The sequence below is a fragment of the Sus scrofa genome, chromosome 7 (assembly GCF_054392235.1).
Source record: "Sus scrofa isolate SSC_HxYL_T2T_F1_AM1 chromosome 7, Sscrofa_HxYL_maternal_Yorkshire_Landrace_v2.0, whole genome shotgun sequence".
In the NCBI taxonomy this organism is placed as follows: Eukaryota; Metazoa; Chordata; class Mammalia; order Artiodactyla; family Suidae; genus Sus; species Sus scrofa.
In genome coordinates, this window is record NC_139389.1 from 79,090,487 (window position 1) to 79,108,436 (window position 17,950).

Below are 17,950 nucleotides of genomic sequence, written 5' to 3' on the forward strand. Positions count from 1 at the left end.
ATTACAGGTACATCAAGATGCTTTATACACTTGCAATATCAAAAGTTAAAACAGGATGTGAGATATCCATTTCCAAAAAATACTTTAGTGGTTATATTTTATGAATTCAACTGTAGTTTCAGTAGCATTTTTCAGAACTCAATACAAGTGCCAAAGAAATTTCTATATATCAAAACCCACTTAACTGTAATTGAGGAGCCTCCACCTAACTTTCTACTGGAAGTGGCTAATCTGCGTGGCAGTAACATGGTAAATGGTAAATGTCAAGAGAAAAATCTAATATATTTATAAATGCCTGCTAAGTGAAAAATATGCTTAATCTAACTCATCGACTACTATCAATATTAGCAACACCTATCTGTGTGGAAAGTTATTTTTAAAGATGAAATATGTATAATCTCCTCCAAGCTCCGCTTTAACAGCTAGTGACTTTGGTAATAGAGAATGCTACCTGAACTGAAAATTAAGCAAAATAATATCCTAAAAATCTAATTCTAGTCTTTTCATTAGTAGACCTGGATTATAAAAAGTACTCAATTATTATTACTGTAATTTTATTTCTATTTTAATATTTGTCAAAAACATTTTAAATTTGTTTTCTCTCATTAATGAATACCTCCATAATAGATTCAATTTTGCCTCTTGACTCATGAAGCCAAGATATTTACTATTTGTCCTTTTACATAAAAAGTTTGCCAACCTGTGCCCTAGAGTATTTGACACATTTGCTCTCCTAACAGGAGCTGTTACTACCCTCCTGGGACCAGAAAACACTCTAATTCTGCTCTCTGGATGGGAGTTAAGTGGGTATGAATTGAATTTCCTTTCTCAGTGCCTTATATTCTGACATCAACTTTGAAATTTGAAATATACATTCTCCATAAAATAACTGGAATTAATTTGTATGAGTTAGGTGTATTACTTTTCATCACTCTAGTCCATGTGCTTTGGTGGACCTGATTACCTAAACAGCATTTTAAGTAGATTTCCCAAGAAAATGAATACCGGGTTCCTTAAAAATGACTAATAATCAACATTTTGAGAACAGAAATCTATTGCGATTCAAAAACTACCTGTATTTTTTGTTTGTTTGTTCCCAAGACAGAATCATGGATAGTTTACCCTGATCCTCATCCAGTTTCTAATTCCAGTGCAGTCTTCTAACTTCTTAGCTTTTATCATCAAAAAACACCTTTTCCAGAAGCACATTAGGGACTGGATACTAAGATCAGCAAACAACATCGTTCAATATAAATCAGTTAATGCTGATAAAATACACTGAGAATTATGAGCAATATTAGCTCATTTGTATTATTATTTCAAAGTAAAATTGAACTGCCGGGGTGAAATAATGTCCGTCTTCATTCTGGTAGCCAGATTGACTTCCAGGCAGGAAACCACCTCACTCCCTTAAGGTGGATAATTAAACACTGAAACTCACATGAGTCTCATTAATGAGCAGGCCAAGGTAATAAACAGATCCCACAACATTCTTATTAGCCTAATACAACTGCGCTTGGGATAAAAAATAATTTCACATTGAGTAAACCTGATAATCATGAGTCTTAAGTGAAGCAAGAGTGTTAGGCTGGGTGTATGGAAGAAAAATGTGAAATCAATGACAGAAAAATAAGCGTGTATGTAATAAAATAATTTAATAGTCATCTATCCATCCACAAATCTAGTTATTTTATAGAAATTTTTCTTATTTCCTGTAGACACAAGTCAATAGCATTTTGAAAATTTATTTACCATTTTATAATCACTTGTTCATTTGACAAAATATTTATTGTTTTTACTAGGTTTTAGGCAAATTGTCTAAAATATAATTACATCATCAATATGCGATGGGGAAACAGGCAATACATATCTAATTATAAAAATAGATGAATGAATGTTAATTTATTTCTTACATTGAAGAGCTTTCAAAATTTGAAATTATTTAACCTACATTATAGCATTTGTGTTCCATAACAACCCTCTTAGATAAGGAAGACATTTATTTTATACTCGAGAAAATTGATACTCTCGAATTAATGATTTGTGAAGAGTTCTACAGTAAACTCAGATCTTCTGATTCAAGGTCCAAAACTTTCTACCCTGCATCAATCTGTCTTATTCTTATTGATGATATTCATTTTGAATAGACTGCTATCCCTTCAACCTCAGCACTGGAATAGCAATTTTATCAATTTTTTCTGTTCGAGGAACCATAGTTTTCCCCACAGCATCTATGGATTCCTCTTCATTTATCTTCTCTTTGAATCAAATGCTACTAATTTTATTGTGGTCTTACACTCAATACCTTCTTTTCTATCCTTTTAAAGAATTGATTCTCCACATTTTCACTTACTGACTTTACTTCAGTGTTAGAACACTGTTTCACTGCAACTTAGCCTAAAATAGTGTGGACCAAATACATTTTCCCCTGAAAAACATGACACGTTATAGTGAAAAAAAGCATTGGTCTAGATGTTAAATACTTGACCTTCATTAGTTATGACTTTCTCCTTTTGATAGGTCTCAAACTCCTTAAAATTTAAAGAAGTAGCAATGATTATAGACTGCCACAGAATTGTCACTTGAATTTCTAATTTATGACATTTTGTGGGGAAAATATTAATAAAACTACAATTTCTATTTCAATAAATATGTACTATGTGAGAGGAATTGTGCTAATCACTATATGTGTGTTATCACTTGTAATCCTCAATAAACCCATTTAAGGCAGCTATTTTCACTCTTAAATTACAGAGGTGACCCCAAAATATTGTTATTAATAACATGAACTCCATAGTACAGCTATTCAGATAGAAACTCTACTTTTATCACCCTCTACCTTTCGTCTATGAAAATCCTGATTTTAATCCTTTTGGACTTTTAACAGATATTCTTCTGAAAGAGAACAGGTGTGTGTTTGTGCATGTGTATTTTTATGTGCATGTGCAAACATATGCAATTGTCCATGTACGTTCATGTGTGTATAAACTTATGTGTTTGTGTGTGTTTACATGAGTGTACGTGTGAGTGGGTGGATATTTTTTATATGTATGCATGTGTTTTTTTGTTTGATTGAGTGAGCACTCAGGAACACATGTCGCCCTTCTCCCACAAAGCATATGTACAGATGGTGAATTGTGTGCTGTTAATTTGGAGATGCCCATGCATTAGCTATATCTTGGCTTCAAAATCTAGTTCAAAGTACATCATACAAATGCACCATAAGTTTAAGATGGGTGAAGAAAAATGTGGAGCTACCAGCTTCCAGTATTTCTTCCTCTAAAATATAATTACCAAGTACACCAAAATATTCAGCTGTTTAGAAATATTTTTGGTTTTTTATCATTTTATTGCCTAGATAATTTTTTATTTTCTTGTGTTTAGGTATGTAACAATTTCACTTGCATAAAGCTTTTTCTATGTATATTTTTTACTTTCCATATTTGTAAATTAATTATTTTCCTTTTTAAAAAGCTATGGCTCAGTATGTTATGATATGTTATTAAATAAGAGTTGGTACAGAATATATTCTTATCCTATTCCTATTTTTTAAAGGGATAACAATAATCATAAAATTTCTCCATTAAGTATAGTGTTAGCTCCAGGTTTTAAATATGTACTTAATGTCATGCTAGAAAAGAAATACTCCAAACATAATTTTTAGTGTTTTAATCGAGAATAGATGTAGAATTTAAGCATTTCTTCTCATCATCTATTGTAATAATTATGATTTTTTACCATCTTTCCACTAATGTGATGAATTACATTAATAATCTCTTTCTGTGTTATATCAGGATTTCTTGGCTGCAGTAAATCCCACTCAGTCATAGTGAAAACATATGGTTTAATATAACTTTTTTTCCCTCTTCGAAGTGAACTAAAATTTTATTTGTAGTTTTATTATCTCTATTTAGAGGTGAAGTTATCTGTCACTCTTTTTTGTATTGGTCTTCTTATGTGATTTAATATTTTTATTTCTAAATGTGAACAAGATAAGATACATACCCTGGTTTGTACTAGAATAATTTTCTATTTAAAGAAACGATGTTCTTAATAAACGGGTATCTTCCCTTCAGAAAATTAAATCATTTTTTGATAAATCTATTTGAGTCGGAACTAAGGCAGAAGAATCTAATGCAGTTTCTCAAATATGCTCGTTAAGGAGCACCTTCTTCAAAATAATTTCAGGAGGTTCTTAAATATGTCCAGCTCAGACTTAATGACAGAGCCACTTTTTGACTGTTTGTGGGCTTTAGGCACTTTTTCCTTCATGGACCCCTTTCTCCATTGGAAAATATTAAAAACTGTTTCACATATGTGTTAATATAAGGACATGTATATTAATATTCTATATTTTTAGACTTTTTATTTGACCTAAGAGTTCATATTTTTTCTTCTGATTTAAAAAAAATTAAAATTTTGGGGAGTTCCCATTGTGGCTCAGGGTTAACAAATCCGACTAGGAACCATGAGGTTGCAGGTTCCATTCCTGGCCTCACTCAGTGGGTTAAGGATCCAGCGTTGCCGTGAGCTGTGGTGTAGGTTGCAGCCGTGTTGTTGTGGCTCTGGTGTAGGCCGGAGGCTACAGCTCCAATTCAACCCCTAGCCTGGGAACCTCCATATGCTGTGGGAGCGGCCCAAGAAATGGCAAAAAGACCAAAAAAAAAAAAAAAAAAAAAAAAACTAAAATTTTTCATAGGTTCTAAGAGTGTGTGGGCCCTATGCCCTATGCCTCCTGAGGCTAACAGGTACATGGACCCTGCATACTGGATCAGACTCTTCAAGTGGGGAACCAGAAATGCCCATGTGAACAAGCAGCTTCTGGGGTTCAAGTGCACGATGATCTAGTGGCTAAGAGAAGTAGGTTCACGGAGGACCAATACAAACTTTGTCACTAGCTGGTAACTAGTAGCAGTTAGTTCTCTTAATTAATAATAGATAACAGGACTAGTCTGTTAACCCCTGCAGATGTTAATGGTTTTGACTATATCTATATTCCACCTGCTACAAATTTTTAAGAGGAGGAGGCACTTTACTGAGAACTGATGACTTTCTCATCTCCTTATGTATTCTTTCATTCAACATCGGAAAAATGGATACATCAGAAAGTATGTCAAGCAGAGTAGGAGACACTACGAGTATTAGTTACTGAATAAGATATATTTGGTCCCTGACCCCTTAGGGCTTACAGGATAATGGGGAAAAAAAGACATTTTTTCTATAAGTAAATACAATTATGAGGATATTAAAATAAGGAAATATGAGATGATAAAGAGCCTTAACCTAGTCTAGTAAGCCAGGCAATGTCTACTTGAGAATGAGTAAGACTTAGCAGGTCAGGAATGATGTTGAGGTGCAGATGGAGAAAACATACTTGAATGCATTAAATCAACAGAATATGATGCATTCAAAGAATTAAAAGAAAAGTAGAGTGGTTGGAACAGAAAGGTAAATGGGGAGAATAGAATTTCATGTGTATTGAGAAGTTCATTTTCCATTGTTTGTTTTATTTTATTGAGAAAAGAATCCAGGATAACTTCTTTACCCATTCATATTGTGCCCAAAACATTTATTTAGGTAGTATTTATTTAGAGCTATTATGTTACGCACACTGCTACAATAAATAATAATGGGCCTTACAACCTATGGGTGAGACAGACATTAAACAACTAATAAAGCAAATAACTATGTAATTAAGCTTATACTAAGTGCTGTAGAAGAAAAACACAGCATGTAATAAGAACATATAAGATGAAAAACTGGCTGAGTCCACTGGAATGCTGAAAACTTAGATGAGCAGAAATTCATCTGGAGAATAGATACTAGAGAAATGTGAAAAAGGCCTTCTAGGAGAGAGAATGTCCTGTGGAAATAATATAAAATAGAAAGAGCTTGGCAAGCTCTGGTTGTATTTTGTAAATTTTTAACAATTTTGTCTCTTCAGATTAATATATATAGATTAATATATAACTGATTAATATATAACTATAACTAATATATAACTAATATATAACTATACTATAATTAATATAGTTCAATATTCCTAGGTTTTCATTATTTGTCGCTCTATTATATGATCAATAATCATAGAACTAGTCTTGGTAATGCAATAATTAGCTATACAATTAATTGAAATCTCTTCATCTGTAAACTGTATTTTGGACTAGATATTTCAAAGCCTGTTATAAATTTAGCTATTATAAAAACATTTTCCATGTACCAAACATGACATTATTTTATTTATTCCTTTATAGTAACCTAATGAAATAGGCATTATTTTTTGTGTATTTTTATGAGTGTCTACTTTAATATTTTATATATGTTTATAAGCAGCAGTGGAATTGCTGGATCATGTACTAATTCCATTTTTTTTGTATTTTGAGGAACTGTCACTCTGTTTTCCATTGGAGCTCTACTTTTTACATTTCCACCAGCAATGCAGAAGGGTTTCATTTTCTTCACATCCTTGCCAACAATGGATATTTTCTTTGTTTTGGTAATAACTATTCTATTGGATATAGAGTCATATCTTACTATGGTTTTGATTTGCATATCCCTAATGATTAGTGGTACCATTCAGCAATATAGACCTTCCTTAGAAATGGTCTTTTTTCTTTTCATAATATTTTGATTTATTTTCCACTTTAATTTTTCCTGTTTGCAGTTTTACTGATGTTTGCCCTTATTTAAACATTCTGACTTTGAAGATCTCAAAAATTATACTTCTGTTTCCTTCTAGAAATTTTTTCTTTTTATTTTTATGTCTTTTGTTAATGTTTTTTTTGGACTATATAGTTCAATATTCCTAGGTTTTCATTATTTGTCGCTCTATTATATGGTCAACATGTTGATTTATTTTAATGTCTAAAACAATGGAATCTACCATACCATATAGCATTACAGTAGTAATTGTAGTAATCCCACCATATTATGATGTGCAAAATATCTTAAATGATCCCAAAATAGTTTGCTCATTTGATTTCAGAAGTATTCCTTAAAGGCAAAAGATTGCTGGAATTTTTTTGCAATTCAGCCAATTGCTTTTCTCTTCCAAGAGAACTGTCTCTTTATATTTAGCAGGATAATAGATACAATTGTCACTTCGTCATTGTTTTGTATTTTTATCCCTATTTATTTTATTTAAAAATAACCTACCATTTTAAAAATTCTTCTACCTTTATATTTTTAAAACAGCAGTTCCAAATATTTTAGTGTTTATTTCTATTAACTTAAAAAACTTTTGAAATTTGTCCCCAGAGAGACAAGGAATCTAGCATTTTAAGTCTATCATGGTCAGCTGAAAAACTGTTTTGCTTCTTATATTTATATAGTATTTCAACGCAAAATTTAATCTAAATTAAAATTTATTTTATTTTATTGCATTAATCTTTCTTCTAGTATGTTATAATTCCTTTATCTCTTGTAGATGTCCCATTGACTTTGAGGATTCCACTGATCCATCCAAAGATCTACTGATATTTAAACTGTGAGACTTTAATGTCAAATTGTCAAATTAATTTTTATTCTAAATTCAATAAGAAAAGTGATGTTCTCAGTACTATTTTGTGCTGAATAGTCCCAGTTTTCTTAACCTTAAGATTTTCTCTTACGATATTTTTAACCAAAATTAATAAGTATCAAAGACATTATTTATCTTTCCTAACTGTTAAATAATAACTATACCTTTATTTTTGGCAACTTACAAAGATTACTACTATTGTTTTGAAACCTAAAAACTTCACAGATAGTTGTCTGCAGCAGGGGTCCACAAACTGTAGCTTGAGCTCAAATCTAGAGTCAAAATTAAGTTTAAGCAACTAAGCCATACAGCCAATAACCAGTGGGATCTTGAACAAAATCTGGCCTCTGTTTTGGGGAAAAGCAAAATTTGGGATCATTTTTCACAGTCATAAACCAAAAAATATAAATCATTAATCTCATTTTGGACAGAGGTATAATTAGGTTGGATCCCTAATCAAAGGTCATATTTGAAGGGAATAAATGGCTAGTAGGTATGATTTATTTATCTTTGAGCTAACCTCCTTTTAATGAGTGTAATTAAGACTTCATATATGCATGCATACAGTTGCAAACATTTATTCTTTATTTACACACACACACACATAATAATCCAAGTTATTTTTTCAGCATGTGTGTGTTCATGAAACAACAATTATCTAGGAGCTTAATAAACAACATACACATCATTTCTTTTTCCAAGAAAGGAGAAATGAGTGTAAAGTATTAAAAATATGAAATGTTTAATGATTCTGATATTTATGTATTATATTTTATTGTCACTTCTGTAAATAAGTAGTATGAGTTGTAAAGCAAGTACAATAATGACTACTGAAAATTTGTTCTGCCCCATGGGGTTTGAGGGTGTGAAGGAAATAAAAGTTAATCTGCATTATACTGCTGTAAGTGTGATGCTATAAGTAGAAACTCAGCAGAATAACCTTTATTCACTTGCTGTAATATATAAGACTCATATAGGAGATGAATGTGGTGTATATGGTTTGAACATAAAATACTTACCTAATATTTATAAAAATTCCTAAAAAATCTTTTACTACTAAATAAAAAGTAGATATTATATAAATTAACAATAGTGAGAGCCATTATTACTTAAGCTGTAGACTTTTAGTCCCTATTCTATTTTTTCACAAGAAAATATACATAAGTTATCAAAACTACTCTTTAAAAAATATTTGGTTCTTTTTCTTCCATTTATTTATGTCAGCTGTGCCAAATTCTGACCTTATAGTCTACTTTCTGTTGCTATTAACGTAAGTGCTTTCGTGGTCGAATTTCTTTTGTTCTGCTATAATGACCCGATCAAATTGTATTTAGCCTTCAATTGCAACTTGTAACTTTTTATCTTGACCATTTTTTCTTGCAAACTATGAGCTTCTTGAAGGCAGGAACAGTGCCTAGAACAGTGTCTGGTATTGGAAAGAATCACAATAGGTGTTTCTTTAACAAACGAATTGATCAAATATTTTATTAACACCTCTGTTGATTATAACAAGCAAGTTTACCAATATCACATAGCTAGAATGTATCAAAATATTGGGTTACTCATCAGACCCTGACAATAATACTGTGAGATCAGTACCACTATCACAAATGTGCAAATAAAAGAAGTCAGTGTGGATAAGAAAAGGAAAGTTCTCAAGATCAAACAGCCAGTAAGTAGCAGAGCTAACAAGATGATGACACACAGCCTTACCCTACTTAATCACTGCCCTGGGCTTATATTTTAGAACACTTTCTCACATGTGCCTTATCTACACAGATGAGGTGAAATGACAAGTAGAGGTTACTCTGAATAATTTCACTAAAACCCTTTCATCTTGGAGAAATGGGACATTTCAACCCCCTTGATATATGCTTTTATTTAAATGTACAATACTGGAGCCCTATTCATGCCCACAAAATAGCTGTGATTAGAGTATCCTTAAATATTACAAGAGTGATGGTCAGAGAAAGAAATGGACTTTAGGAACTTTTAAGAATTATGAAATATAATACCTGAAATTGAACCTCCTAAAAATAGTACCATTATGTCATCAATTTACCACACTGCAGTGTGTTTAGCACAGTATTCCCTCAAATACTGTAAGTTTTTATAACCTCACCTTTAAAGATCATCAGAAAAATGAAAGATATTTGTTAGAATATCAATGTAAAAGTAATCCAGTTTCCTAGAAATTATCCAAACGGAAAAATAAAGAATGATTTGGTTTTGTCACAGCAAAAGTACACGGAATATTTTTCAATTTCTCAATGACGTATAAGTGACTCCAGGCATTATTCCAAATAAACTTAATACAATGGCAATGTTCATACTTACTGATAAATAAATAGTAAGTTCATAGAAATCAGTTCTTTGTGACTTACTTTAAGATTAAAGTTATTTCATCATTGATTTCTAATGTACATACACCAGATTATTTGGCATTTTCTCTTATGTAACCTACAGATATTTGTAAGAGTACATTCTATGTAACATGTCTCAATTGTAAAAGCACCTCCCACACTTGCCTTGGAGTCAGGTATTCCTGTCAGTGTGAGACCTTAATATTCATGCTCTGAAGATTTATTACTACATCCATTTCAACCAGGAAAGTAATATCTTTTCATTTCTTTTTTTAATTTATTTTTATTTATTTTTTTTGTCTTTTTGCCTTTTCTAGGGCCGCTCCCATGGCATATGGAGATTCCCAGGCTAGGGGTCCAATCGAAGCTGTAGCTGCTGGCCTATGCCAGAGCCACAGCAACGTGGGATCCGAGCCACGTCTGTGACATACACCACAGCTCACCGCAAGCTGGATACTTAACCCACTGAGCAAAGCCGGGGACCAAACCTGCAACCTCATGGTTCCTAGTCGGATTTGTTAACCACTGAGCCATGACGGAAACTCCTCTTTTCACTTCTTTGTGTCCTTTCTTATTACTTTCTTTCAAGACTATGATAAACTTTGTGATTTTTATTCTTTATGGGTATTTTTTCATTACCTCATTGATAGCGTAGCATGTAAGGGCAATTCCACATTTCTTAAGCACTTATTGATTTAAAGGCATCATTCATCAAAACACTTTAAATTTTTTAATTAAATTGTAGGATACTGCACTCATCTAAGAAATAAAGTATCTCCATGCACATAGTGTTCTACTGAACAGAGAGCACAGGTAGCACATATCTGTCCAGAACTCAACAGGTGATAAGCAATTAGCTAAGAATGTATTTGGGGATTTTTTTTATTTGAAAAGCTGAATAACACAATCAATTAACTGTATATTTATATCCAGGATTTTTTAATGGAAAAAACAATAGGTGTTGACATATTTTTGACAGTATTCTTTTTTTTTTTTTTTTTTTTTTTTTTTTTTGTCTTTTTGCTATTTCTTGGGCCGCTCCCGGGGCATATGGAGGTTCCCAGGCTAGGGGTCCAATCGGAGCTGCAGTCTCCGGGCCTACGCCAGAGCCACAGCAACGCGAGATCCGAGCCGCGTCTGCAACCTACACCACAGCTCACGGCAACGCCGGATCGTCAACCCACTGAGCAAGCGCAGGGACCGAACCTGCAACCTCATGGTTCCTAGTCGGATTCGTTAACCACTGCGCCACGACGGGAACTCCTTGACAGTATTCTTATTGGTAAGAAAGAAATGAATGAATCAAGAATAGCAAATTTAGAGGAATATGTAGAAAAAGCATTGAATGGGAATGAGGAGAGAGAAAACAATTTCAATTTTTCTAATCTAAGTGCTAAGAAGTTCATGTCTGGCAAACAGAATATTTATGTATCTTGCATACCTATATTAAATGTCTCTATAGATGAAAAAGCACTATGCCAGATGACTTAAAGGAATATAAACTGTGGTAAGAAAACTCCTTTTCTAGGAGTTCCCATCGTGGCTCAGCAGTTAAAGAGCCCAACTAGCATGCATGAGGATGCGGGTCGATCCCTGGCCTTGCTCAGTGGGATCTGGCATTGCCATGAGCTGTGGTGTAGGTCTCTGATGCAGCTCTGATCTAGCAATCCAGAATTGCTGTGTCTCTGGTGTAGGCTGGCAGCTACAGCTCCTATTGGACCCCTAGCCTGGGAACCTCCATATGCCGCAGGTGCTGCCCTAAAAAGACAAAAAGACCAAGAAAGAAAGAAAGAAAGAGAGGAAGAGAGAAAGAGAGAAAGGGAGAAAGGGAGAAAGGGAGGGAGGAAGGAAGGAAGGAAGGAAGGAAGGAAGGGAGGAAGGAAGAGGGAGGGAGGGAGAGAGAGAGGAAGGAAGGAAGGAAGGAAGGAAGGAAGAAAGAAACTCCTTTTCTAGCCTCTGGTTCAGAGGCTGAGTTCTGAACACATATAGCTGAAATACCAATAAAATTCAGCAAGTGAAACTGATAACATTTCTTCACTTAAACCTTGAGATTTGACCATTGTGTATGGGTCACAAATATTAAAAAAGCTAAGAAAACATTGAAAATTCATACGAAAGGTGTCCTGCATCCCACTAAGGAAGAATTCAGGGAGAAGACACATGCGCTCACCCATGAAAAGCCAGAGTGCTAAAGTCTTTCAAAGAAAGATGATGTATGAGCAAATGTAAAGTAGAGAAGACTCATTTAGAAAAAGGCAAAACTGTTAAATTTAACTAAGTGTGTCAAATGCATGAAGGGGCTCCTTACTGTGAAATGTGAATAGCATTTAAGTTATAGGCAGATAATGTAAAGCCTTAAATGTTTTATTGAAATAAAGGATTTGAGTATATATGTAAGACATTCAGCAGATAGCTGGAGAATCACATCCAGCATTTGAATCTGGAGATAGTTACTTAGAGATTATATACAGAGGCATGATAACTCTACAAGGAGATAATACAGAGAGAAGGAAGCAAGCACTGAAGGAAAAGGGAGGAGGGCTGAGAACAAGATTCAGGATAAATACCTATTTAAAAAGATAATAGAAAATGACACATAAAAGGAGACAAAATAATTATTAATGAATGGAGGATAGTATAGGGCACAATATGCTTCAAATGCCTTTTATTCTAAAAATAGGAGATGAGAAAACATAGGTTTGGGTTTAAAGGTTATACAAATTTCTGCATTCACTGTAGTGGAAAATCCAGTGGGGAATAAAAAACTTTCTAAGAAGTAAATATATAATTGTTCTGATGTGGATCAAAATGAAATTAGCTAATATTCATTGTGGACTTTATACAGCTGTCCCCCTTGGTTGAGCATGGAGTATAACACAAGGAAAGTGGAGATTATTTGAAGAAATGTTGATAATCATAATAAGTCTGGAGATATTGAGTAGGTCAAAGAATTCTATTCTATAATGCTAAGAGTTTTGCTGAATAGTTGATTATAAAAAAGATACCAATTAAGCAAAAGTAGAGCAATAGATTATGCAGTTGGGGAAGCTGACATTCATAGTGAGAGTGAGAAATAGCTTCCAAAAAGTAAAAGAAATGAATGAGCTGGGATAATAAGTAGTATGTTAGAAAATGTAAATGCATTAGCCCTTCTATGCATTGCATAGGATACCTAAATTAAAGATAAGCAAACTTAACAGGATGGGATAAAAATTAACCATGATAAACTGCAAAATATAAAATCACTTAATGACTTTCTTTTTTTTTTTTTTTTTTTTTTTTTTTTTTTTGTCTTTTTTTTTTGCCATTTCTTGGGCCGCTCCTGCAGCATATGGAGGTTCCCAGGCTAGGGGTCGAATCGGATCTGTAGCCTAAGCCAGAGCTACAGCAAAGCGGGATCCGAGCTGCGTCTGCAACCCACACCACAGCTCATGGCAACGCTGGATCCTTAACCCACTGAGCAAGGCCAGGGATCGAACCTGCAACCTCATGGTTCCTAGTCAGATTCCTTAACCACTGCGCCCCGACGGGAACTCCTTAATGACTTTCAATATACCCAGTGATAGAACTGGCTTCGGTGTGGCTATTAAGGGGCTATATAAAACCTGAAGAAACTCACCTCTTGCCAAGTAGAAAGTGTCCTTAGAAAATGGTTAAGTTATTGTTGATTTGCTTTTTAGATGAATGATTATCTGGAAGTTTGACTGCTAAGTAGATATTCTCAGATATCAAAAATAGAGATAGGTAAAAAGAACACTGTTCAACTTAAAAGTTATTTCCAAATCAGAGCCTATTTGAAGAAGTGTAAAATTGCCTTTAATGAGTTCTTGTATCCAAAAATAGCCTACTAACTGTGAATCCCAGTTTAGATCCTAGTATCCCTGGCAGAGGGAAGGAAAGCAAATAATATAGAAAAATAATATAGAAAAAGTTGTTGCTCTGTACATTTGAAATAATATATACAACCTCAAGATTGTGATATCGAACTGTGTGGAAACATTTTGTTTTAGAAGTGTTTTGACTGCAATTTTATGCGAAAACAGTATGCATTTTGAGAGTGTGTCAAAGCATTGAAAGCTTCTTAATAACAGAAACTGGAAATTGCCTGACAAAATGAAATATTTTAATGATGTCAACTTTTTTGAAGCAGACCCCAATCATTGTTAAAATAGAGACAATTTATCTTTTAATTCAATAATAATTCATCAATTTTAAGCTATATGCTTTCATAATTCTAACAATAAAATGTAGTTTGCTGGAGTAATATTACTTGAACAGAGTTAATTCCTTATCTTTTTTTCTATTGCATTTTTACAGCAAAGAACATTTAACACAGTTATCTTTGGTGAATTATACAAAATTAGTATTTTACCATTCCAGAAGTCACACACATTTTGGTCTCCATTCAAGATACTTGAGAGCAGCATGAAATTAAATTCTTAGTAATAGAAGACTACTTCAAAATGGTGGGGAATCCAGAAAAAAAAAAAGATAGGCTTGAACAAATTGCATGAAATAACAACTTAGAACAAATTACATAAAATAATTTAATAAACAACCAGCATGATATTTTGGTGATGTAATATTGGAAAAAGTAATTTTGGTAGGAAGATGCACATAGCAAAGCTTAGGTCTAATAAATTCACTGAGAGTTTAGATTTAAAATTCCATTTAAAAAACTAGAGCAAGTGAATATATAAACAAACAAGAGACTAAGTAGAAGAATCCAAAAGTTTACAATAATTAGCTCTCAAAATTGAGACCTATATTCATTTAATCATACACAAATTTATTTAGGTCTGCTGTACATCAGACGCTATGGTTGTCCTGGAAGCTGCAAAATTTAGTTGTCCATGAATTCTATTTTCTACTTGATCATATTTTTAAAAAGGAGAGGGACAAAGAAAAATATATTTTAAATTTCTGTTTAAATTCCTGATAACTTTTGCTATATTCATACTTATGTGTATATGCAATATAGTATACTGTGAAAGTAAAATACTAGACATATGAAAAATGCAGTGTAGTTATGCTGTGAGCTTCAACTGCTAACAATCTCAGCTCAATTCCCAATTCCATTGGTAATCAGTGGTAAATTACTTAAGTTTGTCCTTTGTAAAATAATATATATCTACTGCAAAGCTGTTACAATGTGTGAGTTAATAGAATAAGGCATTCAACACATATTAAAGTACATTTGGTATTTAATAATCATGATAAATGTTGATTAAATAATAACCCTTATTTAGGGTAGAGGTAGTGTTATATTATAAGCTTGCCAGAGAGATTATGGAGGACTTACTTTGTAAGAAATAGATGTCAAAAAATAATATGGCAAATGTGGTAACACCCTTGATAACCCCTTTCTTTTTGTCAAGGTTTAAAAACTGTAGGCCCTCCCTTTTTCTTTCTCCATACTTTTTTCTAGGTCATTCCAATTATTCCTTTGGTCATAAATGCAATCAAAATGGTATTTTCAAATTTATATCTCTGATGCAGACATCCTTTTGAACTCCAGGGTTGAATATATAACCTCCCACCACCCAGTTAACTAGCATCAATACTCACCAGTAGCTCAAACCAGAGACCTGGAAATCATCCTAATTTCTTCCTTCTCCCATTCTGCATGGCCTTACATGAGTTAGTCATCTTGGTACCTGACTTTATCTCCAAAATATAGCTCTACTGCAACTATCCTTTGTTTGGGCGTCATCCAAAACCATCCTTCCACCCCTTCCACAAAGAAGCCAGTCCTTACCTTTGCAAACATAAATTGGGTTGTGTAATGCCCCCACTTAAAACCATCCTATCATCTGGGGGTAGCTAATAAAAAAAATTGCCACTCATTACCAGATAAAACTCTAGTAAGACCTGTTCCCTGATTACTTTCTATACTTATTTCTCTACCTTTAAAGCTGCAGAAAAATTGACTGTCTGAGTTTTATGAAAAAAGCAAGAATTTTTTTCCCTAGAGATCCTCTGCCTGGACTTCTTTCCATACAGTCTTCACCATAGTAGCTCCTTCTCAGTCTACAAGGGAAATTTAAAATATACCTCAATGGGAGTTTACTTGTGGTGAAGCAGATTAAGTATCCTCCATTGTCACTGCAGAGGCACAGGTTCAATCCCTGGTACAGGGACTTCCATGTCCTGCAGGTATGGCCAAAATAAAACATGCTAAAATACAACTCCTCATTGTAGACTTCCTTCACCATGTGGATTTACATATATCTGCCACTTCCTAGTTATTCTCTCTCATAATAACCTGTTCTTTTAATTCACATTAAGCTCTTAAATGTAATATCAGCTTTTCTTTTTTGATAAGCTAATATTATTTTTATGTAAAAATGGATTTATTTTTTAAATGATGTTCATTTTTTCCATCATAGCTGGTTTACAGTGTTTTGTCAATTTTCTACTGTACAGAAAGGTAACCCAATCACACATACATATATACATTCTTTTTCTCACATTATCCTCCATCATGGTCCATCATAAATGGCTATAGTTGCCAGAGCTATATAGCAGGATCTCATTGCTTATCCATTCCAAACACAATAGTTTGCATCTATTAACCCCAGATACCCAGTCCATCCCACTCCCTCCCACTACCCCTTGGCAACCACAGTCTATTCTCCAAGTCCATGAGTTTTTTTCCTGTGGAAAGGTTCATTTGTGCCCTATGTTAGATTGCAGATATAAGTGATATCATATGGTATCCTCTCTCAGGATGAGAGGCTCTAGTTCCAACCATGTTGCTGCAAATGGCATTATTTTGTTCATTTTTATGGCTGAGTAGTATTCCATTGTGTATTAATACCACATCTTCCTAATCCAATCATCTGTCGATGGACATGTGGGTTGTTTCAATGTCTTGGCTATTGTGAGTTGTGTTGCAACGAATATAGGGTTCACATGTCTTTTTCACGGAAAGTTTTGTCTGGATGTATGCCCAAGAGTGGGATTGCCCGTTCATATGGTAGTTCTATATTTAGTTTTCTGAGGTATTTCCATACTGTTTTCCATAGTGCTTGTACCAATTTACATTCCCAATAGTATAGGAGGGTTCTCTTTTCTCCACACCCTCTCCACCATTTGTTATTTGTGAACTTATTAATGATGGCCATTCTGACTGGTGAGAGGTGATACCTCAAGAAGTTTTGACTTGCACTTCTTTTATAATCAGTGATGTTGAGCATTTTTTCATGTTCTTGTTGGCCATCTGTGTGTCTTCTTTGGAGAAATGACTATTCAGGTCTTTTGTCCATTTTTCCATTGGGTTGTTGGCTTTTTTGCTGTTGAGTTGTATAAGTTAGTTGTTTGTACACTTTAGAGATTAAGCCCTTGTCAGTTGCATTGTTTGAAACTATTTTCTCCAATTCTGTAGGTTGTCTTTTTGTTCTGTTTTGGTTTTTTTTATGATTTCCTTTGTTGTGCAAAAGCTTGTCAGTTTGATTAGGTCCCATTGGTTTATTTTTTCTTTTATTTCTATTGCTTTAGGAGACTGACCTGAGAAAACATTTATGAAGTTGATATCAGAGAATGTTTTGCCTATGTTCTCTTCTAGGAGTTTGATGGTGTCTTGTCTTATGTTTAAGTCTTTAAGCCATTTTGAGTTTATTTTGCATGGTGTGAGGGTGTGTTCCAGTTTTATTGATTTACATGCAGCCGTCCAGTTTTCCCAGCACCACTTGCTGAAAAGCCTGTCTTTTCCCCATTTTATATTCATGCATCATTTATCAAAGATTAATTGACCGTATATGTCTGGACTTATTTCTGTGTTCTCTCTTCTGTTCCATTGGTCTGTATGTGTGTTTTGGTACCAGCACCACACTTTCTTGTTTACTGTGGCTTTGTAATATTGTCTGAAGTCTGGAAGATTTATGCCTCCTGATTGGTTTTTGTTTCTCAGGATTGCTTTGGCAATTTTGGCTCTTTTACAGTTTGTTATAAATTTATGGATTGTTCATTCACGTTCTGTGAAAAATGTCATGGGTAATTTGATAGAGATTGTATTGACCTGGAGATTGCTTTGGGTAGTATGGCCATTTTTAGCAATATTAATTTT